The 15,446-nt window shown below is 43.3% G+C and overlaps 1 pseudogene; it reads right to left on the reverse strand.

Annotated features, from left to right (window-relative positions):
• Positions 1 to 442: 442 nt before the first annotated feature.
• LOC144767930 (uncharacterized) lies at positions 443 to 13,587 on the reverse strand (annotated as a pseudogene).
• Between the last annotated feature and the right edge of the window lie 1,859 nt (positions 13,588 to 15,446).

Here is a 15,446-nt window from a genome sequence, read left to right on the forward strand (position 1 = left end):
CATACACTGGATTTCTTGCCAAGTAGATTTTCAGATTTCGCTTCAGTTTTCAATTTATTATGAATGCTTTGTGAAATTCATTACATACATATATTTTCTCCCATGTGTGAACTTCCTGATCTTGTGTTACATTTTGCTTTGTAATAAATCCCTTGTTACATTCTGTAAATTCATGTGGTTTCTCCCCAGTGTGGACACTGATATTACTTTAACACTCTCCTTAAAATAAATACCTTGTCACATGCAGTGCAGTTGAATGGTCACCCTCCATTTGGAATAAATGCATTGTCACATTTTGTACAATTATGTGGTTTCTTTCATTTGTGAACATTCTGATGAATTTTTAAACTTTGCTTTGGAATAGCTGCTAAGTCACATTCACATTGTTTTTCACCAGTGTGGAATTTCTGATGTAGTAGTAATCTTCGCCTAGTAATAAATGTCTTGTTGCTATGTACATTCATAGGGTTTCTCTCCTACATGGACTATCTGATGTTGCATAAGATGCGACTTTCTAATAAATGCCTTCTCACATTCAGTGCAGTCGAATGGTCTCTCTCCGATGGGGATTTTCTAATATTACTTCAGCTCTCCATTGGTTATAAATGCTATGTCACATTCAGTACACGGATATGGTTTCTCCCCAGTGTGGAATTTCTGAAGTAGCGTTAGCTCTCTATTTGTTTTAAATGCTTTGTCACATTCTGTACATTTATATGGTTTCTCCCCAGAGTGGATATTTTGATGTCACTTAAGCTCCATGTTTTTTCTAAATGCTTTTTCACATTCTGTATATTGATATGGCTTCTCCCCAGTGTGGACTTTCTGATGTTCCATTAGATGTGACTTTCTAATGAATGCTTTGTCACATTCTGTACATTGATATGGTTTCTCCCCAGTGTGGACTTTCTGATGTTCCATTAGATTTGACTTTCTAATGAATGCTTTGTCACATTCTGTACATTGATATGGTTTTTCCCCAATGTGGATTTTCTGATGTAGCTTTAGCTTTCCATTTGCTATAAATGCTTTGTCACATTCTGTACATTGATATGGTTTCTCCCCAGTGTGGATTTTCTGATGTTGCTTTAGTTCTCCATTTCTTGTAAATGCTTTGTCACATTCTGAACATTTATATGGTTTCTCACCAGTGTGGATTTTCTGGTGTTGCTTTAGCTCTCCAAGTGTTATAAATGCCTTATCACATTCTGTACATTGATATGGTTTCTCCCCAGTGTGGACTTTCCGATGTTCCATTAGACGTGACTTTCTAATGAATGCCTGGTCACATTCTGTACATTGGTAAGGTTTCTCTCCAGTGTGGATTTTCTGATGTTGCAGTAGGTATCCATTTCTTAAAAATGCTTTGTCACATTCTGTACATTGGTATGGTTTCTCCCCAGTGTGGATTTTCTGATGTAGCTTTAGCGCTCCATTTACTATAAATCCCTTGTCACATTCTGTACATTGGTATGGTTTCTCCCCAGTGTGGATTTTCTGATGTCGCTTTAGCTCTGGAGTTTTTATAAAAGCTTTGTCACATTCCATACATTGGTATGGTTTCTCCCCAGTGTGGATTTTCTGATGTAGCTTTAGCTTTCCATTTGCTATAAATGCTTTGTCACATTCTGTACATTTATATGGTTTCTTCCCAGTGTGGATTTTCTGATGTAGCGTTAGCTCTCCATTTGATATAAATGATTTGTCACATTCTGTACATTGATATGGTTTCTCCCCAGTGTGGATTTTCTGATGTCGTATTAGCGTTCCATTTCTTATAAATGCTTTGTCACGTTCTGTACATTTATATGGTTTCTCCCCAGTGTGGATTTTCTGATGTAGCTTTAGCTCTCCATTTCTTGTAAATGCTTTGTCACATTCTGTACATTTATATGGTTTCTCCCCAGTGTGGATTGTCTGGTGTTGCTTTAGCTCTCCAAGTGTTATAAATGCCTTATCACATTCTGTACATGTATATGGTTTCTCCCCAGTGTGGATTTTGTGATGTCGTTTTAGTTGTCCATTTGTGGAAAAGTAAATTTTGCCATGTTCTGTGTCCCTACGCTTCATCCATCATATGTTATGTGTGCATGACCAATATGCATATGTTATTCCCCATTTCTGATTAAAGACGCAATTACAGTTGTGTCCACCTCTAGTACGTTAGTTTCCAGTCCTCGTGAATACTACGAATATCAGGCCTATGTAAGTAATGTTGCCACGTTTCTCAGTGTGCACGTTATTCAATTATAAAGTCCCCGTTTCCAGGCCTCAAAAGGGCCCGGACCACAGATTCAGCTCCTGTCTCCTGAAAGCCTCGCTGAGGAGCGATACAGCCCCCACCTGTATCCTCGACCCTTCACTCACTTCCTGCCTCGCAGTGCCCGGTGCACCCCGGCTCTGCCTCTGAGTCTGCCAAAAGTATGTTATAGTTCCAGTTATCAGTTCAGTCCTCCTCCTCTGCATTCCTAAGCTACTGAACTGCATCAATAGTTCCCGTCATTGTCTAGCCTTCTCGTCTCCATGTTGGAGAAATACTGTATTTAATGGTCATTTAGTATTCCTCATCACGCACTACATGTAGAATAATGCATGGTCCAGTCTTAGAGTCAGGTTAGCCTTTCCCCTCATGACTTCTAGTTTATATCAACATGTTCCCTAAACATTAGATACCAGATAGGGTTTAAGTACATGTCGCTCCGACCCTCCAGACTCTAGTCTCTGCTCCTAGCACAGAGTTCGTAGCCCCAGCTTCTCCTAGTAAACACGTCATTGTCAGTTTTCGCGCACCATTAGGTTAAAGGTCCCGGCTCCTTAGGTAGCCCCCTCCAATGTTTCCGCCCATTCATGACATATTCTGTTACGTTTTGCATCACATGTCTAAGTAAACTCCCAGTTACACCTCTTATTTCTCTTATCTCTCGCGACTGCTACGTGTCACGCCTTCTACTCCACCTACTGTTACGCCTACTGCAATGTAATGCTATGTGTTTGCGCTATGTATATAAGTCAATGTTTTGTTATTAAATGTTAGCGCGCTCATCCCAGACCAAGCCCCGGCAGCTGCTGGGCCCCAGTTGTCCTGTCGGGCCTTATTGTCCTATTCCCATGCAGGTTGTCCTGATCCTGTCCTTGTGCTGTAATAAACCTGCAGAAACTCCTACTACCTCGAATCTTGACTCTTATTTATTGAGCTATCTGTTATGCTATAAGTCTAGTCAAAAATAGGGTATTATTTATTTATTTACCACATAATGGCGCCCGAATAGGGACTTGCCCTTTCCCCACGCGTCGGTGAAGCCACGCCGACCCCCTGACCCTCTGCAGTCGTGACGGAACCATACTGGCCAAGTGCAGATATTTCTGCTTCAAGTATCCCTCAGGCCCACGGAGGAGACGGAGGAGGCGGTCCAGCATCCGAACGAGACGGTGGAGGAACGCGGCGAGTCCCGACCAGAGCCCAAGCCGAGAGTCCAAGGTCCGAGGTATCCGGAGGCCCACCCGTAACTGATGTCCGAAGTCCGAGGTTCGTCGTCATAGTCCAGTCCCGTCCGAGGCCTTCCGTTCCGTGCTGCCCGGTGAGTACCATTGCTGGGGTAGTGTCTAGACAGGGTCAGTCTAAATTGACTCCTGGTCCGTGGGTTGGTGGTACCCAAGCCCACAAACGAAGTGTTCACCTAGGTGGATACGGGTCTTGATGCGTTCCTTTATGGGACCGGTATGTTCCGTACTGTTACAGCAGTGCATCCAGTAACTCTAGTCTGTTCCGTTCTCGAGAATTCTGTTCTGTTTCTGTTTTCAGTATTTTCAGGTAGTATTCTGTTCGAACTGTTATGTTATGATATTGTTTAATGTATTTCCAATGTCGTGGTATGCCTGAATTGTTTTCCCAATTGTTATTGTTTTTCGTGTATTGTATTGTGTTCCGATTCAAGTTTAGAATGCCGCTCTTTTCCAAGCTACGTCAGTTAAAAACTAGAAAGGGTCTGCTGGAAGCAGCAGTTCCTGTTCCGCCTAGGGACAGTCCAGGTCACTTTATGTATCAGAAACATGGCATAAGCGCCATATTGTATCTAGATTTATGGGTAGAGTATACCAAACAGTTAGAAGAAAAGTATAGATGGCCCGTATCGGGTACATGGGATGCCGAATGTATCATGCGAGTAGAAGAAGCATTATGGAAAAAGAAAGCCAGACAGTCACAGAAAGATGCCATCGAGTTATGGCGTAAGGAAGCGCATAGAAGAACGGAAAAGGAAGTCAGAAAGTCAGAGTTAAGTAGAGAATCCCAAGAACGAGCCCAAGAAAGAGAATTAATCGAGATAGGTGAACAAGTCAAAGCCGAACAGTCAGACAGACAGAGGCATGCCCTTATTAAGGGTATGTATCCTCTCCTTGCCGAAGGCTTGCCAAAAGCGACCCCAGAGGCACCCAGTAATTTCCCGCCACCATTAGTTCCGACCAAACTACGTCACAAACCGACCGCAGCTGATATTTTTATTTCGTCCTATTTGGACGACACAGTTCCGGAATATGCAAATCCAGTTCGCGCTCCACCTATCCCTGTAAATCAGGCACTTCCCGTTCCTCCAGACACCGGAGTACCTGTTACGGTACCCCCGGGTCAGCCTGCCATACAAGTTCAGCCCACGTTACAATTACCGACCCTGCAAGCACGAAGAATGTCAGTCGACGATTCTAGTCTAGGGGCCGCAGGAGGAGGTCCTCCTCAAACCCCGCCGCCACACAAGCGTTTATCAGCACTCGAATTACATGCTCAAGCATCACAGCGTACTCCTAAAAAGTAATAAGTCTGTTACAGAAATCAGGCAAGCCCTTGCTGAATGTGTCTATGACACAGTCCCAGGCGAGTATAATATGGTTTTATATTCCGTACGCGTAAGAAGGGTGACCGAGTATCTAGTCACCTTACCAAATATGAAAGAAGATCTAGACAGAATATATCGTTTCATCCGTACAGGGGATGATCCAGAAAGCATTGGCGAAATTATGTCTCAAAGGAAAGCCGAGATTCAGCTCATGATATTAAAGTTCCTGATCAATTGTTTAATAAGAGAACAAGATTATCCGTCTAAAGATCCCGCCGAAATGAGAATTCTAACAAGGTGGAGTGATAATATAGCCGAGGGTAAGCACAAGACCATTAGTGCCATGGAAAGTATGTACAAGAAAATTCGTAAAGAAATAATAAGGTTACACGAACAGCGTAAAGCAGCACAAGTAAGCGAGAAAGAAAGTATCTCTGATCCTGAAGAGGAAGACGAGAATCCCGCCAGAATAGCGTATGTAGGAAAATCCAGATTTCCAGATCGCCATTTACGTCCAGAACCTAAGTCTATGTTTCATCATCCAGCACCAGAACAAGGTTCTTTAGAACAAGTATTTCAAGCTACCGATCACATCCTGAAATCACGAGTCGGTTATAGCGAATTAAGTACTATGCATGAACAAGAACTAGCCCGATCAGCAGTCCGATGGATTACTGATTCTACCACTTTTCCAGACGAAATAGTGGCACAAATGTTTCTGAAACTGCCCCCAGCCGAGCAACGACTGGTGGGTATGTATATGATCCAGCACCTCATTACCCTGTATGAGGGTCAACATTCTGATCCAGGCCCGTTACATGATATCCTGAACGAGTTACTCCAGTACAGATGGAGAGGTCTAGGTACCGATTTAATTAGTGTCATTCTAGAACAGCGCCACAAGTATAGAACGTTCCTGAACCCGCATTTTGTTCATGTCTCACCCCCAGAAAGTAAACCATTCTACATAGACAGACAGAATCCGCTACGAGAAGTCCACCCAGTCCAAGGGGCGGGTGGCGTAATGCAACGAGTGTTTGTATACACTCCGATTTCAAAGATGGAACTCCTTGAAATGAAGAAATTAATTCCCAGTCATGACAAAGATCCAGCGGGGTTCCATAGAGAATTAAAAGACATGCTCCGTATGGGAGAATACACGTACCCAGATATAATTAAAATGTTAAAGGTCCTGTTACCCGCAGGGGTGTATGAAAAGTTAAAAGAAAAAGAATGGGAGGTGGGAGAGAAAAAGATCGATTGGACAGCTCTAGAAGCTGAAGACAAGGCACGAGTACCAGGTACCGGTCTTGGAGATAAATGTAAAGAATTACCAGAATTATTGATTCAAGTTTTACCCAGATTATTGATAACTAGGAAAGAAGACTGGGATGCAATCTCAGCCTGTAAACAGAAACAAGATGAGGATATTAGTGATTTTTATTCTAGATTTGAGAAATGTTTCAGTATTAACAGTGGTCTCAAGACAAGTAGTGAGTCATACCCTCATCTTTTCGTTACCAAATTAGTCGAGAATTCAAGTCCACAAATTAAAAACCGAGTTTTGAAAGTCGAAAGCACCTGGCAAGCAAATACTCCGTCCCAGATGCTCCAGATGCTCCAGTATCACCAGAATAGAATCAGGGAAGAGCAAGAACACGAAAGAAAACGTATGAAAGACACGAAAATGAAAGTGCTAGTTGCACAATCTATTCCTCAAGACAGTCAGAAGAGGGGTCCGAATCAAGCCAGTCATCTTGCGGCTCCCGTTAAAGGGAACTGCAATTATTGTAAACAGCCAGGTCATTTTATAAACGAGTGTGCAGTTCTGAAACACAACATAGCTACTGGTAAGACTAAAGAAAGACCACGTCCGCCTAGACAAGAACAAGTTTCACAGACTCTTCAGTCACAGAATGCACAACAGACAGTTACAGTACCGCAGCCTATTGCTGCAACACAGCACGTTACATCGCAGATGTACCAGTATGCACAGTCCGAGTATCCAGAATACCAGTCATATTCATGAAACAGCCTAGAGAGGGAGGTAGGCTTGCCTCTCATAGAGATACCTGTAGACCAAGAAGGTCCCTATGTTCACAGTCAAGTATTAGGGAAAGACAGAAAGTTTTTGATCGATACAGGGGCAAGTAGGACCACAATTAGTCACGCCGAAGTACCAGGGGCTCCGCTCTCAGGCTCAAGAAATGTTTCCCTTGGATTTTCAGGAAAACCCATAGTTAATGAGATATCTAAGCCAGTTACTCTAGAAGTAGGTCCATTGTCCCGTACTACTGATCTGTTACTTACTAAGTCATGTCCAGAAAATCTATTAGGCATTAAGACATTGAAAGAATTAGGTGCAGTTATTTGCTGTTCCCCAGAGGGAATACGTCTGTTCCTACGTGACTTTAAGGGTCACTATGTATTACGAGATTTTGATTCAAGATTGTCTAATGTTCCGCAGCATTTATGGGCGCAAGGTCCAACTGATGTAGGTTACATGCAAATCACACCCTATCGTGTGACTCTCAAACCAGGTGTAGTGTTACCACGAATCAGGCAGTACAGATTGCCACCTGAGGCTGTAGCAGCCTTATCCAAAATTATTGACGAGCTCATGGCTCAAGGAGTAGTTGTAGAAACTGACTCCAATGTATGCAATTCTCCGATCATTCCAGTCATGAAACGTACTGACCCAAATGCACCCCCAGTATATCGATTAGTGATTGATTTACGAGAGCTTAACAAATGTATTATTCCTCAGTACCCAGTTGTTCCAGACATTTCTTCCCTGTTAACAGCCATTGATTCCGAAGCCATGTTTTTCACTGTTATTGACCTCAAGAATGCATTTTTTAGTGTTCCAATTCATCCAGATAGCCAGTTTCTTTTCGGATTTTGTTTAAATGGAAGGAGCTATATGTTTACACGCGCTCCTCAAGGTTTCACAGAAAGTCCTAGTATTTACAGTCAAGCACTCAAGAGACAACTAGACAATATTCACATGCCAACTGACACTGCCCTACTCCAGTATGTCGATGATCTACTGATCACAGCCCGTTCTGAACGTGCTTGCGAGCGAGCATCACTTACAGTTCTGTATTTTCTAGCCGAGATGGGGCACAAGGTGTCACCTTCGAAGCTTCAATTCTGTGTCCAGCAAGTGGTATACTTAGGACACTTGCTGTCCAAGAGGGGTAGGCAGTTGACACCCGACCGTATCCAGTTAATAGCGAGTCTTCCCCAGCCCAGAACCCAGAAGGAGGTACGTGCCTTTATCGGCCTTACTTCTTATTGTAGACAATGGATTCCCCAGTATGCATTTCTAGCCAAGCCACTGATACAGTTAACGACACAGGAGGCAGCCGTATCGACTGTCCTCCCTTGGACATCTGACCATACACTTAGTTTCAACGAGTTAAAGAAAGCCCTATGTCAAGCTCCAGTTCTAGCTACACCGAACTACAGTAAGCCTTTTACACTTTTCGTTACTGAACGCGAAGGTACAGCATTATCTGTCCTCACACAAGATCAAGCAGGTCAATACAAGCCCTGTGCTTATTTTTCGAGCACATTAGATCCAGTCGCCCAGGCGTTGCCTGCGTGCCTCAAGTCAGTTGCAGCCACAGCACTAGCTATCAGACAAAGTGATTCTATAGTTCTAGGACATTCCCTGACAGTACAAGTTCCACATTCAGTAGAAGTTCTTTTAAACCGAACACAAACTCAGCACTTGACAATTGCACGTTTAACAGGTTATGAATTGACACTGTTCCAGCCACACATAGAAATTAGACGCTGCAACGTCCTGAATCCTGCTACACTGTTACCATCAGTTAGTTCAAATCCAGACACACATGATTGTGTGGAAGTAGTTAACATTACGACAAAGCCAAGACAAGACCTGACAGATATTCCGTTACCAGATCCTGACCTGACACTTTATGTGGATGGTTCATGTATGAGAACTAGTACAGGAGAACTAGTCGCCGCGTATGCAGTGACTACTGACACTGAAGTTATTGAAACACACCGTATTGATATCCTGTCCGCTCAAGCAGCAGAGCTAGTTGCTCTGACACAAGCCTGTATACATGCCAAGAACCTGAAGGTTAATGTTTACACAGATTCACGTTACGCATTCGGAGTTGTACACGACTTCGGAGTGCTCTGGCAGGAGAGAGGTTTCATGACTTCTCATGGAACCAAGATTCAGCATGGTCTCCTTATTCAAGCCCTGTTAGATGCCATACATTTACCGACATCTATTTCTATCATGAAATGCAAAGCACATACGAAAGTTACTGACATTATTTCCCAAGGTAATGATTTAGCAGACCGCACAGCCAAGCTTACAGCACAGACTCCAGACATCCCAGTTAATATGACACATACTCCAGATCCGATTACATGCATGACAGTTAAGGACCCTACTCAAGATGTCATAGATATCCAGTCACATGCTACTCCCGATGAAATCAAGAAATGGTCTGTACAAGGAGGGGTCCAGACAGATCAAGGATGGTTAACGAAGGGTAGAGCCACATGGTTTCTCCCCGATTCTATGGTTCAAGTCATTATCAATACCGCACATAGTCCAGCACATTTAGGAGAAAAAGCTATGTTAGATAGTATCCAGAACATTTGGTTCAATAAGCATTTACGAGCTGCAGCCAAGCAGAAAGTCCGTACCTGTATGATATGTTGTCAGTTTAATACAGGTAAAAGTGTCCCGGTGGAACAAGGTGGTTTCCAGCCCCCTGACCACCCTTTTGAGGTCCTCCAGATGGATTATATTCAAATGGAGCGATGTCGAGGTTTCAAGTATGTCCTTGTAGTTGTATGCGCTTTGTCCAGGTGGACAGAAGCATATCCAGTCCCAGATTACACAGCCGCGACCACTGCCAAGCAGTTGGTTCGTGAATTCTTCCCTAGATATGGACTCCCTAGAGTCGTATATTCTGATAACGGCCAGCCATTCTCATCTGAACTCATGAGACACGTTTCCCTGTTGTTAGGGTACCAGTGGAAGTTCCATTGTGTACGCCATCCAGAAGCAGCTGGACTAGTCGAAAGGCATAATCAGACTCTGAAAATCCGTATAGCAAAAGTCTGTAAAGACAAGGGTGTGGACTGGTTAGTAGCTTTGCCAGTCGCTCTGTTTTACATGCGTATGGTCGCACATTCCAGATCAGGTCTGTCCCCGTATGAGGTCGTTTTCGGCCGCCCCCCCAATATGTGGGGTACTCCTAGACCCCGAAGTATTACCGATGTTTCATGTAATATGCTGACAGATTACCTAGCTTCCTTGATGTCTGCCCTCAACTCATGTCGTTCACAGGTTGCCGCCGCATTTCCAGACAATACCGAGGTGGCACCGCACGAGATCGTTCCAGGATCCCTTGTGATGATCAGAAATTTTGACAGATCAAGTCCGCTGGAACCACGTTGGAAGGAGCCACGTCAGGTCCTCTTGACCACCCGGACTGCCGTCAAGTTGGAAGGCAGGAAGGGGTGGGTCCACCTTTCTCATGTAAAACTTTTCAATCCATTGAAACCAGTCTTCAAAAACATTTCCAAGAACATTTCCCAGGATTTGAAGGACTGCCAGAACATTGTTTTAAAGGACTGTCCCGCACAAGACATTATTACAACCCCTCCCTTGTTAGAGAAAACTCCGCAACAAGAGTATAAGTTAAAGCTCAGGTCTAATAAGTCAGCCAGTTTGATTGTATAAGTCCTCCCCTAGGTGAAACGGTTAGACTGTTTCTGACATGTATAAAATAGACCCCCATAGTGAGAGAGTCAGTCAAAGCTCAATCAAATGTATCGTTTTTCTGAGTTTCGTATTATTCATCAGCATAATGATTTCCTGCACCAGCTATGCTTTCTATCTGTGTTTTTCAGTTCCTCATGTAAATATGTCTGCTCATGCTACAGTAGAGCACACGTTTAGTGATCTGCCCCCTCACGAATATTCATACCGCCTCGCTATGCGTAATAACACATTTATCCGTATGTTACATTATTCACACCAGACCAGCAATGCCACAAATTGTTGGGTGTGTGGTCGACTCCCCCCTTTCCAGACACCGAAGGGAGTTCTGCCACTCTTTCCTTACCCATTCTCACACAATGGTTCGTGTGGAGCATGGTCCATGTTAACGTCATCCTCAACAGATATGTCTTTTCTTAACAGTACATGTTTTCCAGACAAGCAAGGTCTCCCCCACAGAACAGGTTTAGATTTAGAAAATGAAGTATATAATTTAGGTAATTATTCGTCGAATTTCATGGTCCTGAATGTTCAGTCTGATACTACTCCAGACTCACCCGCTATTTCAGTACTACCAGTCAAAGGCGAATTATGTGTCCGTAGTTATGGTTCTATACATATAGGTCATAGTGAATGTACTACTGTTATCGAGTTTAGTGACAGTAGGAAATCTATTTTTAAAGCTTCACGTCATTCTTATTTTGTTTGTGGTCAAACTGCATATGTCCGTCTGCCCCTCGATTGGGAGGGAACCTGTTACATTGCTTTCCTACTGCCACCTGTTTTTCTAGCCCCACCTGACTATCATAGGAATTCTTTCTTAGTACACACTAGACACAAGAGAAATCTCCCGATTGTCGATTATACTGAAACCGCCGCAGAGCAATTCATTGATATAGATAAAGGTGTTTTCCCTTATTTAGGTACAGTTGTAAATAGTAAGCTAATCCGTAGGTTAACAAGAACCCTTGAAGCAGTAGTAGATGAGACTGCCTCCGCTCTAGGTAATTTAACTGAAGAGCAATCCTTTATGAGAATTGTCGTTTTACAGAATCGTCTCGTCCTTGACGTCATACTGGCCGATAGGGGCGGGGCCTGTAGAATTCTCGGATCCAGTTGTTGCATTTTCATTCCAAATAACGCGCCGTCTGTTTATTCAGCTATAACCAGACTCCATAAAATTGCCCATCTGTTACACCAAGATCCAGGCACCTGGACATGGTCCGGTTGGTTCTGGAATATAATTTCCGCATGGGGTTGGAAAGTCCTGTCCTTTCTAGGTATTGCAGTAGCGATCATATTTAGCTGCTGCCTCTGTATACAATGTGGCCCTGCGATTTGCAGCATGTGTGCTACCTCTTGTATTCCCAGTCCCAAGCCCCGTTCTAAATCTCGTTCCAAGGCAATTCGAGACGAGCAAATGGTACTGTATGAAATGATAGACGGTATCATGAATATTGATGTTTCCTGATGAAAACGTAGTGACAAGGAGGGAATGTGGAAAAGTAAATTTTGCCATGTTCTGTGTCCCTACGCTTCATCCATCATATGTTATGTGTGCATGACCAATATGCATATGTTATTCCCCATTTCTGATTAAAGACGCAATTACAGTTGTGTCCACCTCTAGTACGTTAGTTTCCAGTCCTCGTGAATACTACGAATATCAGGCCTATGTAAGTAATGTTGCCACGTTTCTCAGTGTGCACGTTATTCAATTATAAAGTCCCCGTTTCCAGGCCTCAAAAGGGCCCGGACCACAGATTCAGCTCCTGTCTCCTGAAAGCCTCGCTGAGGAGCGATACAGCCCCCACCTGTATCCTCGACCCTTCACTCACTTCCTGCCTCGCAGTGCCCGGTGCACCCCGGCTCTGCCTCTGAGTCTGCCAAAAGTATGTTATAGTTCCAGTTATCAGTTCAGTCCTCCTCCTCTGCATTCCTAAGCTACTGAACTGCATCAATAGTTCCCGTCATTGTCTAGCCTTCTCGTCTCCATGTTGGAGAAATACTGTATTTAATGGTCATTTAGTATTCCTCATCACGCACTACATGTAGAATAATGCATGGTCCAGTCTTAGAGTCAGGTTAGCCTTTCCCCTCATGACTTCTAGTTTATATCAACATGTTCCCTAAACATTAGATACCAGATAGGGTTTAAGTACATGTCGCTCCGACCCTCCAGACTCTAGTCTCTGCTCCTAGCACAGAGTTCGTAGCCCCAGCTTCTCCTAGTAAACACGTCATTGTCAGTTTTCGCGCACCATTAGGTTAAAGGTCCCGGCTCCTTAGGTAGCCCCCTCCAATGTTTCCGCCCATTCATGACATATTCTGTTACGTTTTGCATCACATGTCTAAGTAAACTCCCAGTTACACCTCTTATTTCTCTTATCTCTCGCGACTGCTACGTGTCACGCCTTCTACTCCACCTACTGTTACGCCTACTGCAATGTAATGCTATGTGTTTGCGCTATGTATATAAGTCAATGTTTTGTTATTAAATGTTAGCGCGCTCATCCCAGACCAAGCCCCGGCAGCTGCTGGGCCCCAGTTGTCCTGTCGGGCCTTATTGTCCTATTCCCATGCAGGTTGTCCTGATCCTGTCCTTGTGCTGTAATAAACCTGCAGAAACTCCTACTACCTCGAATCTTGACTCTTATTTATTGAGCTATCTGTTATGCTATAAGTCTAGTCAAAAATAGGGTATTATTTATTTATTTACCACACATTCATTACAAATGCTTTGTCACATTCTATACATTTATACGGTTTCTCCCCAGTATGCATTAGTTGATGCTGGTTTAGGTTCTTCTTCCTTATGAACACTTTATTACAGTCAATACATTTATATGGTTTCTCTCCAGTGTGGATTTTGTAATGCTGACTTAGATTCTTCTTCCTATGGAACACTTTATTACATTCTGTACATTTATATGGTTTCTCCTCTGCGTGGACACCCTGATGCTGCATTAGGTCTTTCATTGCAAAGAAAACTTTTCCGCAGTCAGTCAATCAATATGGTTCTCCTCCAGTATGATTTTCTGATGTTGCACTTGCTCTTTCTCTCCCTAATAAATGTGTTGTCACTTTCTAGATATTCATACGGTTTCTCTTCTGTGTGTTATTTCTGATCCAGGTTAGATCTTCCTTCGTAATTAGAACCTTATCAGGCTTGCTTCAGTATGTCAGTGTGTTATTTCATCAATGTATACCAGGTGATCCCTAAGAGCCGAGTACAGACCAGATTGGGCAGTTTAGGTTTTCTGCTGTAGAAACAGACTTAGGCGAGGCATTAGCCTTCAAGGGAAGAATTTTCGAGGTGTACTGTTTTTACATCACTTCCTACACAAATGATGTTTAATGCCTTCACCTTTTATGTTCTTTACTGCTTTTATGTCACCTGTTGGAAAAAAATTAAAAAACACTGGATAAGCTTAAATGGTGGGTCCATCACGAAAATCTAGTGGCATTTAATGAGACATTTAATTGACCACATAGACAAATGCGCTGAAGAAATTCTAGATTACACTTTCAATGTAAAGATGCAATAGGCAGAGCAAGGGCACATGATCCTTCCTTGACGCCCTCCTATCGCGGAGTGTAGACTCAAGGAGAAACCAAGACTCCAGTTGAGTCTTTTGTCAGCGGTTCTGTGTAGATCCATAAGTGTCGGATTTGATGGGACCAGAGACTCAGCATTTATGTCCAAATGTGCCTTTAATATGAGGGAAACTTCAAAGAGTGGTTTTGAAGTGCACCAGTATCTCTTCCAATCCCAGCATTCACTCCAGACTACCAAAGGGAGTTATCATTCCTTTGTATGGGGTCAGTCTACTACCCTGTAAAGGGTAAGAGTGGGCCCCTTCCTCCTATCTGCCCAGAAAGACCCATTGGGATGCAGATGGATGCAGATAAGTGCTAAATCACACCCAACCCTTGCAGTGTCTGTGGCTCTCTAGAAGGAATACACAAAGGGGTCAGTCACCTAGGCCAGACGTGTATTAGAGACAGGGTGTAAGGCACAAAGAGCAGTACAAGCAAAGAAAAGTCCACTTTCTAAAAGTAGCTTTTCTAAAATAGTAGTATTAAAACCGACTTAACCAGTGAAGAGGATTTATCATTACCATTGCAAAGATATGAAACATGAAACGGCTACTCCTTTCCAATCAGGAATTACAGCTGAAAGAATTCCCAGTTCTAGCCAATTAGGGGAGTAGGCCTTACAGCAGTGAAAAAATAATTTAGCTGTTTGTCACTACCAGGACATGTAAAACATAGAAGTATATGTTCTGCCTTTTACTCAAATAGCGTCCAGCACTTTGGGTTCCCAAGGCCCTTCCTTAGGGGTGACGTATATGTAATAAAAGGGGAGTTTAAGGCTTGGCAAGTAGCTTTAAATTCCGAGTTGAAGTGGCAGTAAACTTCACACACACTCAATGCAGTGGCAGGACTGAGACATGGTTTCAGGCTGCATATGTGGGTGGCACGGTCAGTGCTGCAGCCCACTAGTAGCAAATAATTAGCAGGCCCTGGGCACATGTAGTACACTTTACTAGGGACTTAAAAAGCAAATTAAATATGCCAAGTAAGTATGAGCTCATGGTACCATGGTTAGGGGAGAGAGCACTGACACTTTAGCACTGATTAGCAGTGGTAGCTGGTGCAGAGTCCTAAAACCAGTAAAAACAAGCACAGAAAATGGAGGGAGGCAGGTAAAAAGTTGGGAAAAGATCATCCTAAGGCTGTCAGGTCTAACAGAGCCTTTTCCAGTGAATGGACCACACAACAAAGAGCATCACAATAATGGCAGAAAATATAATCAATTGCTGCAAGGGAGTCCT

Source organism: Lissotriton helveticus, chromosome 1_1, assembly GCF_964261635.1.
Source record: "Lissotriton helveticus chromosome 1_1, aLisHel1.1, whole genome shotgun sequence".
Lineage (NCBI taxonomy): Eukaryota > Metazoa > Chordata > Amphibia > Caudata > Salamandridae > Lissotriton > Lissotriton helveticus.